Below are 17,113 nucleotides of genomic sequence, written 5' to 3'. Positions count from 1 at the left end.
CTGAATGACTATACAAGAATGCAATCACAAAGACTATAATATTCATTAACTGGACTCCCAATGTATTTTCCCCTGCATATTTTGAAATTGTCTTTCTGTTTCCCAATTTTAAATTATGCACCCATCACTGTGAAACAGCATTTTCTCATCAATACCTTTAATCCCTTACTCTTTTTTTGGGCTTTGTAGCTATCTGGCCATTCTACCTGTTGCCTGACTTCACGTACCCGGACCTTAGTCATAAATTGATTTTATGCTATCTATCGAATGGTTTTGGAAAGTCTAAGTATATTACATTTATTGCATTACCCTTACACTTTTTGCTACGTCTTCAAATAAGTAAAAACTCTGAAGTACATTTTTATTTAATGTACGAAAATCACAAATTACCTGTTATGTTTTAAACAATGTTGAAATTGCACTCCTATGTGATGCTATTTAGAAATAACTTGCAGATGTAATATTATAAAACTTATGTAACTAGACTCAAATGTGTTATGTCCAGTTATAAAAAAAACTGGAAGACAAAGACCCTTAAATATCAATGGATACCGGTTGATGCTATTCATAAATTTTACTTTAATAGTTCAAGCATCATCTTCCTTCTTAAAACGTGCTGATTGCTCTTTAAAATATTTTTGCTTCTCGATGTCTTTCTAATACATTTGTGGGCAAGTTTGGACTTGATTTTCAGGAACAGTTGACCATTTTCAGATAAATCCATTTTACATTCATTGTGATAAGCTAACAAAGTCAGGAAGCCATTTTCAATTGAACATATAAATTTGTGCAACAGCCATTTTATACTTTGTCTATTTAATTAACAATTAGACTGCTTATATATTTTAATCTAGTCATGAAATAGATCAACTTTTAATAACTGTACTTGATCAAAATAAAACAAATCAATATCATGAGCAGATCATATGCCGGAAAGAGTGGTGTTTTATTTTAAAATTTCCCCTCTAAAATCCTAATATGATGCCAGAATGGTGTGGTGTCAGCAAGAACTGTTTTAGCTGAAGAAATATTTGTAACTTTTACTGAAATAAGGAACACCACAAACTGCTAAATCCTGGTTCATTTTTGATAAGCTGATCAAGAGTAATAAGGTAAAGTAGTTACTCTTTACCATAAGCTGTCTTTTTCAACCAAGCTCCCATCTTTAAAGATGTAATTGAGGACCAAATAAATTACTCCAACAATAACCAGACCAGTCCATGAGCTACAAAACCTCACCAGACAATGGTGTGATGTTCAAGAGAAAGGATAAAAGCAGGGTCTTGGGGGATACCCATTGCTAGCCACATTTTAATCAAGGGTACTGTTAGTGGGGTTTTCGACGGGGCGGCAATTAGATTCAGGAAACCAATGTCCCAGTATAAAGGTAAAACTTTATTAAAATCCAGTGATCAATGGGAGAAGTTATCTCGATGGTCCCAGATAGAGAATACCCAGATAGCTTAAGTTCTGATGTTATCAGTAAAAACAGAAGTTATACATTTTCTTAATGTGACTCCGCCTTTTATTAGTTTAGAATTAATTTCATTTGGTGTTCATATGTCAACCCAAATCTTTGTCAAATACCTCAGCCAAACGTGTTGTACTTTCCGGCGTGATGTTTTCTCATTCATCCATTACACCATACGTAACTCTCTTCTTGGCAAAAGCTACTTCCTTGTTGCCTGGTTACAGTAAATGCCACCGTTGGGGTCAAAGTGGAAGTTGAAGTTCTCATCGGTTCACTGTCAAGCTCAATATTCCTGCATCCAGGGACATATCTATTCTGCGTCTGGGCTGTTCCCTCAAAGATCTTCCAGATATGAGTTTGCGAGCTATTGGGTTCCCAGGCATTTGGCTCTAAATATTTTCATTTCCCATCACACCACGATTTTAAGACGGTATCTTGCATTGGCCATAGTGAACAATCACAGCAAAATACTTGAAATACATTTAGAATATCAACTTGTGTGTCTTAAAATCATAACTACTTATTTTAATTCTCCTTACACACGTGAATGCAGTACCATTTAAGTTTTTACTGTTAGCTCTGCCAGTGCCTGCATTCCATCTAAAAACAAGGAGAAATATAAAATAATCACTTTCATTTGAGGAACCTTTGAGGAAGAGGTAAGAGGATTACGATTCTGCAGCCTGATCAACCATCAGAAGTCGGAAAAGTCTCTTTTTGGATATAAGTATTTTTTTTATATTTTAACTTTGTATTCATTAATAGTCTTCTGCATAAACTTCTTCTGAATTTGCCATCTGAGAGTCTTGTCCTCCCCAGTGGGTTCAAACCTTGTTCAGACCTTAAAGTGTTAAAATGAATTGCTGGTAGATTGGGCTTTCCAAATTTTAATACACTATCCATCAGGGCGTCACGGTAGCACAGTGGTTAACACTGCTCTGCTTCACAGCTCCAGGGACCTGGGTTTGATTCCCAGCTTGGGTCACTAGCTGCGTGGAGTTTGCACATTCTCCTCCTGTCTGCGTGGGTTTCCTCCGGGTGCTGCGGTTTCCTCCCACAGTCCAAAGATGTGCGGGTTAGGTTGATTGGCTATGCTAAAATTGCCCCTTAGCGTCCTGAGATGCGTAGGTTGGAGGGATTAGTGGGAAAAATATGTAGGGATATGGGGGTAGGGCCTGGGTGGGATTGTGATCGGTGCAGACTCGATGGGCCAAATGGCCTCTTTCTGTACTGTAGGGATTCTGTGGTCCACATTCCTAAAATTCAAAGCAATAGTGAGTAGAGATAGCATTGTATTTCACATCAATGTCATTAAATTGGCTGATCTGTGATTGACAAGTCAATCTCTCTTTTCATATCAAGGATATTTTTATCTGTGTTTAACTTCTTCAATCTTTAGACTAGATTATCATGTTGAATATAAAAAACCCAAACACTATGGAAATCGACCTTCTCCTGTCCAATATTAACCAATTCCACTGTCACTGAAACCAATCTCCTCCTGTCTGATTTAAGTCATTCCTACAGTCACATGGGAGCAGTTTAACCCTGCTGCAAATAATGTAGATAATTGTATATGCATGGCAGGTTAAAGCTCTTTCCACCATCTCTGGACTGGAACAATCTTCGCACTCAGTTGTTTCGATGCTTTTCCTTCACACCAATGTTTGAAATCTTTACCCACAGATAGGACAGACAAACATTTCTCCTCTGACATTCAAAGGCTGATGATATCCAGATGCTGAAAAACTGAATAACTCTGTTGATCTTGATGTGATTGGTGGTTTGAGTTTTCTGTTGGCAATTGCACCATTTCTAATATCCAGTGAAAGGAGTTTACAAAAGTCGTCACTGTCACTGCAGGCTAGAAATTTAAAACAGACATTTCCAGCTTGTCTCATAGAAAATCATAGAAACCCTACAGTGCAGAAACAGGCCATTCGGCCCATCAAGTCTGCACCGACCAGAATCCCACCCAGGCCCTACTCCCATATTCCTACACATATTACCCGCTAATCCCTCTAACCTATGCATCTCAGGACACTAAGGGGCAATTTTTTAGCATGGCCAATCAACCTAACCCGCACATCTTTGGACTGTGGGAGGAAACCGGAGCACCCGGAGGAAACCCACGCAAGACTCAAGGAGAATGTGCAAACTCCACACAGTCAGTGACCCAAGCCAGGAATCGAACCCAGGCCCCTGGAGCTGTGAAGCAGCAGTGCTAACCACTGTGCTACCGTGCCGCCCTGTCTGTGACAACTTTTCTAACTTTTTCAATCATCCTCATCCTGCACACTCTGCTGAAATCCAAACCCAGCATAGTATCTCGAATATTTTTACTTCTGGTGGATATTTCTCCCTCACCTGAGTAAAAGGTGCTGAACGTGACTGGATTCAGTTCCACTTTCATTGGTTCTTCCTGCTCTCCTCGCATGGGATCAGAGGTGAGCTGGCAAGGTGGATACAAAACTGGCTTGGTCAAAGAAAACAGAGGGTAGCAGTGGAAGGGTGCGTTTCTGAATGGAGGCCTGTGACAAGTGGCGTTCCTCAGGGATCAGTGCTGGGGCCCTTGCTATTTGTAATATATATATATTATATTATATATATATATATACACATAGGAGATTTGGAGGAAAATGTAACTGGTTTGATTGGCAAGTTTGCAGATGACAAAGGTTGGAGGATTTGCGGATAGCGATGAGGACCATCAGAGGATACAGCAGGATATGAATCGGTTGGAGACTTGGGCAGAGAGATGGCAGATGGAGTTTAATCCAGACAATGTGAGGTAATGCATTTTGGAAGGTCTCATACAGATAGCAAATAAACAATGAATGGCAGAACCCTTAAGAGTATTGATAGGCAGAGGGATCTGGGTGTTCATGTACACAGGTCACTGAAAGTGGCAATGCAGGTGGAGAAGATAGTCAAGAAGGCATAAGGCATGCTTGCCTTCATCGGCCGGGGCATTGAGTTTAAAAATTGGCAAGTCATGTTGCAGCTTTATAGAACCTTAGTTAGGCCGCACTTAGAATATAGTGTTCAATTCTTGTTGCCACAATACCAGAAGGATGCGAAGGCTTTGGAAAGGGTACAGAAAAGATTTACAAGGATGTTGCCTGATATGGAGGGCATTAGCTATGAGGAGAGGTTGGAGAAACTTGGTTTGTTCTCACTGGAACGACGGAGGTTGAGGGGGGACCTGATAGAAGTCTACAAGATTATGAGAGGCATGGACAGAGTGGATAGTCAGAAGCTTTTTCCCAGGGTGGAAGAGTCCATTACTAGGGGGCACATGTTTAAGGTGCGAGGGGCAAGGTTTAAAGATGTACGAGGCAGATTTTTGTTTTTTACACAGACGGTGGTGGGTGCCTGGAACTCGTTGCCGGGGGAGGTAATGGAAGCGGATACGGTAGTGATTTTCAAGGCGGATCTTGACAAATACATGAATAGGATGGGAATAGAGGGAAATGGTCCCCGGAAGGGTAGGGGGTTTTAGTTAAGTCGGGCAACATGGTCACTGCAGGCTTGGAGGGCCGAAGGGCCTGTTCCTGTGCTGTAATTTTCTTTGTTCTTAGTTCCTCCCTCAATGGGCTCACTGTGGCCAAGATCAGTCCTACCCTCAATAGTTTCTCTTCCCTGGGCAGCACAGTGGTTAGCACTGCTGCCTCATAGCGCCAAGGACCCGGGTTCAATTCCAGCCTCGGGTGACTGTATGGAGTTTGCATGTTCTCTCTGTATCTGTGTGGGTTACCTCCGGGTGCTCCGGTTTCCTCCCACAGTCCAAAGATGTGCAGGTTAGGTAGATAGGCCATGCTAAATTGCCCCTTAGTGTTAGAATGTAACCAGTGACAAATTTATGTTGGATGTAATGTGACCAATGAGAACAATGGGTCAACTGACCCAGTAAAACATGGAACCAATCACAGAGTGATGTAAAAGTCAGCTGACCAACTGATCCACTATAAATAAGGAACTATGTAGATTTGTTGGAAGCCTGGAGTGGCCCAGGGCGAGGCCCCAAGTTTGGAGTAATGATGTTTCTTTATTAAACCCTTTCTTTGATTGATAAGTTGGAGTAAGTTTTGCTGTTGTTTCATTTGCTGCATTTTGAAGAGTTCCTTCTGAAGAAACACTTAGTGTCCCACAACGTGTCGGATAGGGGATTAGAGGGATAAATATGTGGGGTTACGGGGATGGGGCCTAGGTAAGATGCTCTGTCAGAACGTTTGTGCAGACTCGAAGGGCCGAATGGCCTCCTTCTGCACTGCAGGGATTCTATGATTCAATACGGGGCTCTGATGTGCTCAATCCACGTGTGCCACCCTGTGCATTGAGTGCAGAAAGGCTATTCTGCTGCTATCATCTGATACCTCACACGTGCATTTTCTAGCAGGGTCACTGGACCTCCTCCCAATGTCTAAATGCGTAAAAGCAAAATACTGCAAATACTGGAATCTGAAACAAAAACAGAAAATTATGGAAAATCTCAGCAGGTCTGGCAGCAACTGTGGAGAGAGAATAAAGCCAACATTTCGCGTCTGGATGACCCTTCGTCTAAATGGGTACAGTCACTGTTTAGTGTGGCTGAGGTGGAGGAACAGAAGGAGCCCAGAATTATTCCTGTCTATATGCCCTGCTCTTCTAATACCCTGTAGCTGATGACAAGAAACAGCATTTTAAGTAGCAACATAGGAACAGAATAAGGCCGTTCATTTCCTCTGGGCTGTTCAGCCATTCAATTAGATCATGGCAGATTTAAATCTTAGCTCCTTGGTCGCGATCAATGCAATCATACAGGCACATGAATATAGATAAATAGCTGAGGCATACACAAGAGTGTAAATCATTAAAAACTGACATTGAATCGTCTTTCAACAGTCAAAATGGAATCTTATTCATACTTGAAAGATCATTAAGAAAATACAGTGAGCAGTGAGCACAGACTAATTGTATAGCCGAGCAAAAGAATGGTGGGCTGGAATGCTATGCACAGCAGCTATGACCCTAACATTGAGGCAGCATAAGGACCTTACTGCAGAGACAAGGTGTCTGCACACAGCATTTGCAGTGCGGCTCCAGGACTGCAGTCTCAGCAACATCAAGCACATGTCTCATGCCCTGAATTAGAGCTGCCTAGTCTGACTTCAAATATGGTGATGTCCTTGGGAGGCATCATTGAACCAATATGCAGTGTCTCCACTATCCATGCTTTAGTTTCCTGGTTTCTCCTTCCATTTCTGCCAATTCTGAATTGCAGCGATATGCCACCCAGAATGGCAGCTGGCCTGGAAAGTATGTGCACACTGGGCGAAAGGGGAATTGAGTGCTTCGCATACTGTGGTTTTTGGTGTGCAGAGAATTGTGGGAACTGTGGCTGCTATTATTCAGCTGCAGTCAGCAGTGTTTTATTGCCACCTGAAATGTCACCCTATAACGTTAGCTCTGTTCCTCGCTGGACAGATGCTGTTGGGCCAGCTGAGTATTTCCAGCATTTGCTTTTATTTCAGGTGCTGCACGTAGAATGTTTTGCTTTAGTTTCATTGCAGGCATTGCTCAGAGATGCAGGGCAGCAGTATGTACGATCTACAAGATGTATTACAGCAGCTCAGCAAAGCTCCATCAAAAGCACCTTCCAAACCCGTGACCTCAACCACGTAAAGGGACAAGGACAGCAGATACCCGGGAATACCACCACCTGCAAGTTCCTCTCCAAACCACATAGCAGCCTGACTTGGAACTGTATTGCATTCCTTCATTGTTTCTCGGTTAAAATCCAGGAACTCCCTCCTAGTAGCATTGTGGGTGTACTGACATCACATGGACTGCAGCAGTTTGAGAAGACAGATCATCACCACCTTCTCAAGGCCAATTAGGGAAGGGGCAATAAATGCTGGCCTAGCAAGTGAAGCCTGCATTCCATGAACGAATAAATTTAAAATAAAATCCTCAGTGACGCTTCTTGATCCACTCAGACCGGTGCCCTTTTTCTGTTGTTATGAATACATGTTTCATCTCTGTGCTTTCGATTGTGACTCTGCCCTTTTCTATGCTCCTTTACATCTAACAATTGGTGTATTTTCGCCATATTTCGAATCTTACTGTTACTTCTGCAAATCATGACGAAATGAGGTTTCCACTTCTGCCATCGCCTGATCACATGCTGCTGTCTTACCAGCTTGATCTTCAACAGTATCTTTCATAGTCAAGGCCTGTTTTTTTCGACATTATGTGCCATTGTTATTCCTCCTTCTGAGCTTATATTGGCTATGGATTTTCTGCACACTGTTTATTCCCCAGCATTAACTCCACACACCCTGAAACATTATCTCTATTTCGCCATGTTGACTCTTCAAAGGAGTGCCACTCCCCTGATTTCTCCCTGTAGCTCCGTACAATCTTCCTTTTCAGGTAATAATCCAATTCCTCAAGTGCCTTGACTGAACCTGCCTCCACCAAACTCAGGCACAACATTCCAGATCCTTGCCACTCGCTGCATGAAAAGCTTTTTCCAGTAATGCCACGGTTTCATTTGCCTTAAAGCTCTGTGCCTGATTCTCAATCCATCTTTCAATATAAACAAATTCTCCCTGTCTGTCCACTCCCGAATAATTTTGAAAACTTCTCCCAAACCTCCATTCAACCTCCTCTTCTCCAAGGACAGTCCCAGCTTCTCTAATCTATTTATGTAATTGATTATCCTAATCTGTGCAACCATTCTCATGAAACTTTTCTACAGTGTCTTCAATGACAGCACAGTCCTCCTAAAATGGGGTGCTCAGAAGTGGAGACAAAACTCCAGTTGAGGCCAAACTAGTGTTTTAAACAAGTTGACTACAGCTTCCTTGATTTTGTAACTCTATGCCACTTCGATGAAGGCCAATATGTTGTATGCTTCATTAACCACGCTCTCGACATGTCCTCCCACCTGCAACGATTTGTGTACATATGCGCCCAGATCCCGTGCAAATGCACACCCTTTAATGCTGTACCCTGTATTTTTATTGTCTTTTGGTATTCCTTCAACCAAAGTGAATCACTTCAAATTTATCTGCATTGAACTTCATCTGTCATTTGTCCACCCACTCCTCCAAGTCTACACTATTCTCCTAAGCGCTTCCAACTCGAGTATCATCTGCACATTTTGAAATTGTGCCCTATTCACCAAAGCACAGAACAGTAATTTATAAGAAGAGCCAGTGCTCTAATTTCAACCCCGGGAACTCTTACATAAATCTCCCTCCAGTCCAAAAACAACTGTTCACCATAACACTCCACTTCCCTGTCATTCATTAATCTTTGTATTCATGTTGATAGAGACCCTTTTATTCCATGACTTCTAACTTTCTTCAAAAGTCTGCTTTGCAGCACTTTTGGAAATCCATGTACGCCACATCAACAGGATTACCCTTGTCGACTCCCTCTGTTACCTCATCAAAAAACTCAAGCAAGTTCGTTAAACATGAAACAAAAACAGAAAATGCTGGAAAAGCTCAGCAGGTCTAACACCATCTGTGCTGAGTGAACCAAGCTAACATTTCAAGTCTGAATGAGTCTTATTCAGTTAAACATGATTTGTCCCGAAAAAATCTGTGCTGGCTTGCCTTAATTAACCTGCATTTTCGCAAGTGCCTAATAATTTTGTCCCACATTATTGTTTTTCAAAGCGTCCACATCACTGAGGTTCAGCTGACTGGCCCATGTGGCTGCTGGCTAATCTTTACTTCTTTTTTTCAGCAAAGATGTCACATTTGCAATCCTCCACTCCTGTGCCACCAACCTGAAACTACAAAAGACTGGAAAATTACAACTAGTGCCTCCGTAATTTCCAGTTTCACTTCCCTATTTCCTTGGATGCATATCATCCCATCCTGGTGCCCTACCAAGTTTTAAGTGGAGACAACATCTCTAATACTTCATATCAATTTCAACCATCTGAATCAAGTCTTCCTCCACAATGACCTATGCAGCATCTTGTCCCTTGGTAAAGACAGATGCTTAGTATTCATTTAATACCTGCATGTTCAAGTTCCCTTTTCATTCTCTATTTGGCCCATCACCTCCTTTTACCACCCTCTTACAATTTATATGCCTACGGTAGACTCGCAGTTCTATTTTTCAGTTTTATGTGAGCTGCCAGTTTATCTTCATAGTTTCTTCACCTCACTCGTGCTTTTTCAATTCCCCTCTGAACCTTCTATGTTCTGGTTCTCAGTAGTATTATCCAACTGACATTATGCTGCAACTGTACAGGACCTTGGTGAGACCACATTTGGAATATTGTGTGCAGTTCTGGTCACCTCACTATAAGAAGGATGTGGAAGCGCTGGAAAGAGTGCAGAGGAGATTTACCAGGATGCTGCCTGGTTTGGAGGGTAGGTCTTATGAGGAAAGGTTGAGGGAGCGAAGGATTTTCTCTTTAGAGCGGAGGAGGTTGAGAGGCGACTTAATAGACGTTTATAAGATGATGAGGGGGATAGATAGAGTGGACGTTCAGAGACTATTTCCTCGGGTGGATGTAGCTGTTACTAGGGAGCATAACTATAAGGTTTGTGGTGGAAGATATAGGAGGGATGTACGAGGTAGGTTCTTTCCTCAGAGAGTGGTTGGGGTGTGGAATGGACTGCCTGCTGTGATAGTGGAGTCAGACACCTTAGGAACTTTCAAGCGGTTATTGGATAGGCACAGGGAGCACACTAGAATGATAGAGTGGGATAGCTTGATCTTGGTTTCGGAAAAGGTTCGGCACAACATCGTGGGCTGAAGGGCCTGTACTGTGCTGTACTGTTCTATGGCTATGTCTCTCATAGAGTCATAGAATCATAGAGATTTACAGCATGGAAACAGGCCCTTCGGCCCAACTTGTCCATGCCGCCCTTTTTTTTAAATGCCTAAGCTAATCCTAATTGCCCGCCTTTGGCCCATATTCCTCTATACCCATCGTACCCAGGTAACTATCTAAATGCCTTTTAAAAGACAAAATTGTACCCGCCTCTACGACGACCTCTGGCAGCTTGTTCCAGACACTTACCACCCTCTGTGTGACACAGGAAAAAATTTCCCCTCTGGACACTTTTGTATCTCTCCCCTTTAACCTATGCCCTCTAGTTTTCGACTCCCCTACCTTTGGAAAAAGATATTGACTATCCAGCTGATCTGTGCCCCTCATTATTTTGTACACCTCTATCAGATTACCCCTCATCCTCCTACACTCCAGAGAAAAAAGTCCCAGTCTATCCAGCCTCTCCTTATAACTCAATCCATCAAGTGCCGGTAGCATCCTAGTAAATCTTTTCTGCACTCTTTCTAGTTTAATAATATCCTTTCTATAATAGGGTGACCAGAATTGCACACGGTGTTCCAAGTGTGGCCTTACCAATGTCTTGCACAACTTCAACAGGACATTCCAACTCCTGTATTCAATGCTCTGACCGATGAAACCAAGCATGCCGAATGCCTTCTTCACCACTCTGTCCACCTATGACTCCACTTTCAAGGAGTTATGAACATGTACCCCGAGATCTCTTTGTTCTGTAACTCTCCCCAACGCCCTACCATTAACTGAATAAGTCCTGCCCTGGTTCAATCTACCAAAATGCACCACCTCACATTTGTATAAATTAAACTCCATCTGCCATTTGTCAGCCCACTGGCTCAATTGATCAAGATCCCGTAGCAATTGGAGATAACTTTCTTCACTGTCCACTATGCGACCAATCTTAGTGTCATCTGCAAACTTACTAACCATGCCTCCTATATTCCCATCCAAATCATTAATATAAATGACAAATAACATTGGACCAAGCACTGATCCCTGAGGCACACTGCTGGTCACAGGCCTCCAGTTTGAAAAACAACCCTCTTCAACCACCCTCTACAATTTTGTATCCATTTAGATACCTCATCCTGGATCCCGTGAGATTTAACCTTATGCAACAACCTACCATGCGGTACCTTGTCAAAGGCCTTGCTAAAGTCCATGTAGACATCAACTGCACTGCCCTCATCGACCTTCTTGGTTACCCCTTCAAAAAACTCAATCAAATTTGAGAGACATGATTTTCCACTCACAAAGCCATGCTGACTTTCCCTAATCAGTACTTGCGTCTCTAAATGCCTATAGATCCTGTCTCTCAAAATACCTTCCAACAATTTACCCATCACAGATGTGAGGCTCACTGGCCTGTAGTTCCCAGGCTTTTCCCTGCAGCCCTTATTAAACAAAGGCACAACATTTCTCATAAGCAGAACTTTTCTTCTTCATTTTTTTCATTCAGGGAGCTCTGGATTAGGTTGCCTTACCTGACCCCTTGTCTGAATATTAATTGACTGCACCTGAACTACTTTTTCTTTAAAGGAAGGCCATTGTTCGTTAATCTTCACTGCCAACCTTTGATTCCAATTTATCCGAGCCAGATCGATTCTCAATTGAAGTTGGCTTTCTCCCAGTTGATTATTCTTATTTGGATGGTTCTATGTCTAACTTAAACCTGATGACACCATGATTACTGTCCCTTAAACAGTCCCTGATCCACTTGCCGCATCTCATTCCCAGGAACTAGATCTGTGAATACATCTGTTTTTGTTCGATTGGAAACCTACTGCTGTAGAAAATTCTTGGTATTCTTCTGCAAGTCATAGTTCAGCTGGTAGAAGGGATACCAAAGCTACAGAGCTAATTGTTGGGGCTAGAAATTTCTGAGAACCTCCAAACAGGTATACGAATTAAGTTAGATTGTTGTGAGAATGGTAGAGTCACACTTCCCTTTGTTCAAGAGCTGGAAATATCTGGTTACAATTCATTAGTTGTATTGGCCCAGATGTACAAACTTGGGTTAAATGTTGCAGTTACCTACAAAAGGTACAAAATTACGGGCGCTACACTGAGCTCTTTGCACTTGCCAAGGGTGTTCGAATTTGTCACAGGTCATTTGCTGGGGAAGCATTTTTCAGAAGACTGAGGAATAGAGCACTGTCAATGACAGCATCTGTCAGCAGTAGAGCCCTTGCTCGGAAGCTTACATTTGCATCGGACATGGCTAGTTGACAGCCATTTGTCACAAGCTGGCTTACCAATGAGAACCCACCATTAAGCTTAAAGTAAGACAGTGAGTGAAGTAGCTTTCACCGGGCTGAGGCTTTGCATAACAGTCTAATATTGGACCGAGCATGGACAAGATTGCCAGGCCAAGGTCATTGCCTTAAGTGAATGATTGGAAAACGTGTTTTCACTTAGCTAAGAGGAATAGTTCAGCCAATTAAATTCTAGCTTGTAAAAATTAATAGTAAAGTAGTATTAAACATTTTGAGAAATCCACTTTGTTAGAAAGCGGTTTACATGAGAGCGATGGAGAACAGAGTGAAATCTGTAGATTCAGCAGTTAAGGTGGACAGGAAGCTGTGGATTTCAAAATGATCCACGAGAGTTGAAGTTTTAAAGCAACAAAGTGATTTATGTTTGTTTGATTCAAGTTGACTGAGCTAAAATCTAAATGGATGTCGTGAGTCAAGAGACAACGGTCAAAGCACCAAGAGAAGATCCCAGCAGTTGTAGGATTCACAGAAAAGACAGATCGACACATGATGAACTTCGTACGTGCCACGCTTCAACTAATGAAATGCCAATAATTAATCTTTATGGTCCAATGAAACCTCATTAGTTTGCAATTAAAATCAGACGTTTTGCTAAATTGGCTATTCCTCGCCAATAATTTTCTTAATCTTAGGTTTTGCAAAGAGTCCAAATCCTTACACTATATTCAGAACATTAAAATCCCACATTACAACTAATCTATAGTCCTTGCACTTTTGTAATTTCCTCAAACATGTGTTCCTCTAAATCTTTTCCACGAGGTGGTGGCCTATAGACTACATCAAGCAATATCACTGCACTGTTTTTATTCCGTTCCTCTGGTCAAATAGATACTGTCCTGACACCTCTGGGACATAATCTTTCTCCAGCACTGCAATGTTCTTATGAGTCAACATTGCTTCCCTTCCCACTTTCCTGAACACATTGCATCCAGGAATATTTAATACCCACTCCAATCCTTGTTTGAGCCAGGTTTCCATTATCACTACAAGATTATGTAGCTATGTGCCTGCAACTCAACAATCTTATTTACCACACTTGGCACCATCTCTCCGAGTATTCTGTGCACTTCGGTATAGCTCTCTCGCGTTGCCTGCCAGCTCCCACACCTTTGCCAGTTTGTGTAAACCCTCCTCAAAAGCAGTAGCAAATAACCTTGCAATGTATTTGTTGCCACTGGAAATACTCAACAAGTCAGGCAGTGGAGAGAGAAACGTAGTTAACATTTCAGTTGTTAATCTTCCAACAACCAATACAGAACACTCACCAATGGCCACTAATGAATTGAGATGTAGTATCCACAATTCCTTTCATACAGAAACCACGCTTTCCAATGAATTCATTCCCAGGCTGTGAAGGGAGCATGCTCCCAGGGTCAGTTGCAGAGCATTCTTGGAGGTACCTTTGTTGAGACTCAGGTCGGTGGAAACTAGAAAAGAAACCAGGAAGTAGTGGGTAGGATGACCACTGCATCATCAGGTTAATGGTGCCACCCCTAGTCTGTATAACTTGCATTCACATGTTTTAAAACACTGGAAAAGAGAAATATATACATTCAGCAATTCATCTGAGAAAAGTGTAGTGTCAGGAGACTGGCGTACAGCTAAAATTATGCCTATTTTTAGGATGGGAGATAAAACCTCTCCAGGAAACTGTAGGAAAGTCAAATTACTGCAAGGAAAAATAATGAAAAACGTACTAAGGGCGGCACGGTAGCACAGCGGTTAGCACTGCTGCTTCACAGTTCCAGGGACCTGGGTCCGATTCCCGGCTTGGGTCACTGTCTGTGTGGAGTTTGCACATTCTCCTCGTGTCTGCATGGGTTTCCTCTGGGTGCTCCGGTTTCCTCCCACAGTCCAAAGATGTGTGGGTTAGGTGGATTGGCCATGCTAAAATTGCCCCTTAGTGTCCTGAGATAGGTTAGAGAGATTAGCGGGTAAATATGTAGGGATATGGGGGTAGGGCCTGGGTGGGATTGTGGTCGGTGCAGACTCGATAGGCCGAATGGCCTCCTTCTGCACTGTAGGGTTTCTATGGTTTCTAAGTAGAAAAAAATCTGGAACCAAAAATGATGGCCGGAATTCTCTGGTTTCGCACACTCCCCTACAGCTGGCAGCAAGAAGACAGAATTTGGTACTCAGCCAAATTTCCATTCACATCAGCAGGACCAGATAATCCCAGATGGGGGCAAGGTTGGGGAATTCGGTCAAGAGTAATGCATAGTCAACATGAGTTTCAACAGGGTAAATCTTACTTGACCAATTTCATTGAATTGTTTGAAGATTGAACAGAGAGAGAAGCCAGAGGAAATTCAGGAGCTGGATTTTCAAAAGGGTCATCCTGATTCAAAATGTCGGCATTATTCTGTCGCCATACATGCTGTCAGACATGCTGAGATTTTCCAGCATCTTCTGTTTTTGTGCCACAAAAAAAGGTAAGTTCACAAAATCATGGGATAGGGGTAACATATTAGCATCAATAGAAGTTTTGTTAGCTCACAAGAAACAGACAGTAAGGATAAATAGGTCATTTTTGGGATGATTTGATGAGACCAGGGGTGGCACAGGAATCAACACTGGACCCTTAACTATTTATAATCGAGATCAATGAGCTTAATTAGGGGACCGAATGCACAGTTGCAAAATTTGCTGGTGACACAAAGAGAGGCAGAAGAGTTAGTTGTGAAGAGCATGAGAAGTCTACCAAGGGGTATAAATAAGTTAAATGAGTGGGCAAACATTTGGCAGATGGAATAGAATGTAGAAAAATGTGAACTTGTCCAATTTGACAGGAAGAATAGAAAAACAGTATGTAATTTCAATGGAGAGAAATTGCAGAATTCTGAGGTACAGAGGGATTTATATGTCCTGGAACATGAATCACAAAAAGTGAGCATGCAGATACAGCAAGCGATTAACGGCAAATGGAATGCTGCTGTTTATTGCGAGAGAAATGGAATTCAAGGAAGTTTTGTTAAAGTTACACATGGCATCGGTCACATCTGGAGAAGCATTTACAGTTTTGTTCATTGAATTTAAGAAATAATATAACTGCATCAGAAGCAGTGCGCAGAAGGTTCACCCAGCTGATTGCTGGTATGAAGAGGTTGTCTGATAAAGAGAGGCTGGACAGGTTGAATCATTTCCACTGGCGTTTAGAAGAATGAGAAGTGATCCTATTGAAACATATAAGATCCTGAGGGATATTGCAAGGGGGATGCTGAAAGAATGTTTCAACTTCTGGGAGAAACTAGAACTAAGGGACACAATTTAAAAATGAGGGGCTCACCCATTGAAGCAGATGAAGAGAATTTCCTTTTGTTGAGAGTGTTGATGTTATGGAATTCCCTTCGCCAGTGAAGGCAGGATCATTGAATACCTTTTAAGGCTGAGTTAGATAGATTCTTGACTGACAAGAGAGTCAAAGGAAACAGGGAACGTTGGGGAGAAAATTTTCGGAGGTTAGAGAAATGTTTAAACCATTCGGCATTTAAGACACTAATAGAACTACCAGCACTGAGTTAAGTGACTCGAAATCAGACGTAGGAGCTCACAAGGGAACAGTTTACACATGTGAATGCAGTAAAAGATTTAAACAAGTGATTGTGATTTAAAAGCGTATTTTGATATTTTAAATGCATCAACTGCATTTTATAAAGTAATTGTGCATTTTAGCCAAGAGCAGATTGCTGGTACGGTGACATGCAGACAAAATCACATTCTTAGGAAACAATGATTCCTGAAAGATCACCACCAATGCCTCCATAATTTCCTCAGGTGATCTCTTTTAGAACGCTGGGGTGTAGTCCATCCAGTCCAGGTGATTGATTCACCTTCAGACTTGTCAGTTTCCCCATAGCCTTCTCCTTAGTAATGGCCATTACACTCACCTGTGCCCCCTGACTCTCCTGGAGCTCTGGCATCCCACTGCTGTCTTCCACCGTGAAGATTGATGCAAAGTAACTATTCAGTTCCTCTGCCATTTCTTTGTTTCCTAATATTATTTCTCCAGCCTCACTTTGCAGTGGTCCAAAATCTATTTTTGCCTCTCTCTTACCTTTGAAAAAACTCTTCCTATCTTCCTCTATATTATTAGCAAGCTTACAATCATATTTCATCTTCTCCCCCCTTATTGCTTTTTAAGTCGGCCTTTGCTCACTTTTAAAGGCTTCCCAAACCTCTGGCTTCCCACTAATCCTCACCACTGTGTATGCTTTTTCTTTTGCTTTTGTGATGCCTTGACTTCCCTCATCAGCCACGAATGCTTCGTCCGCCCCTTAGCATGTTTCCTCCTCCTTGGGATGAATTTCTGTTGTGCCTCCCAAATAACCCTCCAAAACACCTGCCATTGCTGTTCCACTGTCTTCCCTGCTCGGCTTCCTTTCCAATCAACTCTGGCCAGCTCCTTTCTCATGTCTTTGTAGTTACCTTTATTGAATTGTAATATTGTTACATCTGATTCCAGCTTCCCCCTCTCAAACTGCAGGGTAAATTCTATCATATTGTGGTCACTGCTCCCAAATGGTTCCTTCTTCACCTTAAGTTCCC

The 17,113-nt window shown here is 42.1% G+C and overlaps 1 long non-coding RNA gene across 1 annotated transcript in view; it reads right to left on the bottom strand.

Annotated features, from left to right (window-relative positions):
* Nucleotides 1-560: 560 nt before the first annotated feature.
* The window catches only part of LOC144496969 (uncharacterized), a 42,347-nt gene continuing 25,794 nt past the window's right edge, over nt 561-17,113 (bottom strand). Inside the window, exons 3-4 of the long non-coding RNA XR_013498487.1 lie at nt 13,834-13,995; nt 561-2,727 (exon numbers count right to left, since the gene is read on the bottom strand). This is a non-coding gene — a long non-coding RNA (uncharacterized LOC144496969). The remainder of the gene's footprint in view (nt 2,728-13,833; nt 13,996-17,113) is intronic.

Source organism: Mustelus asterias, chromosome 8 (assembly GCF_964213995.1).
Source record: "Mustelus asterias chromosome 8, sMusAst1.hap1.1, whole genome shotgun sequence".
NCBI classification, from domain to species: Eukaryota; Metazoa; Chordata; class Chondrichthyes; order Carcharhiniformes; family Triakidae; genus Mustelus; species Mustelus asterias.
Note: the sequence above shows the minus strand (reverse complement) of the source record. Positions and strands in the feature narration are given on the sequence as shown.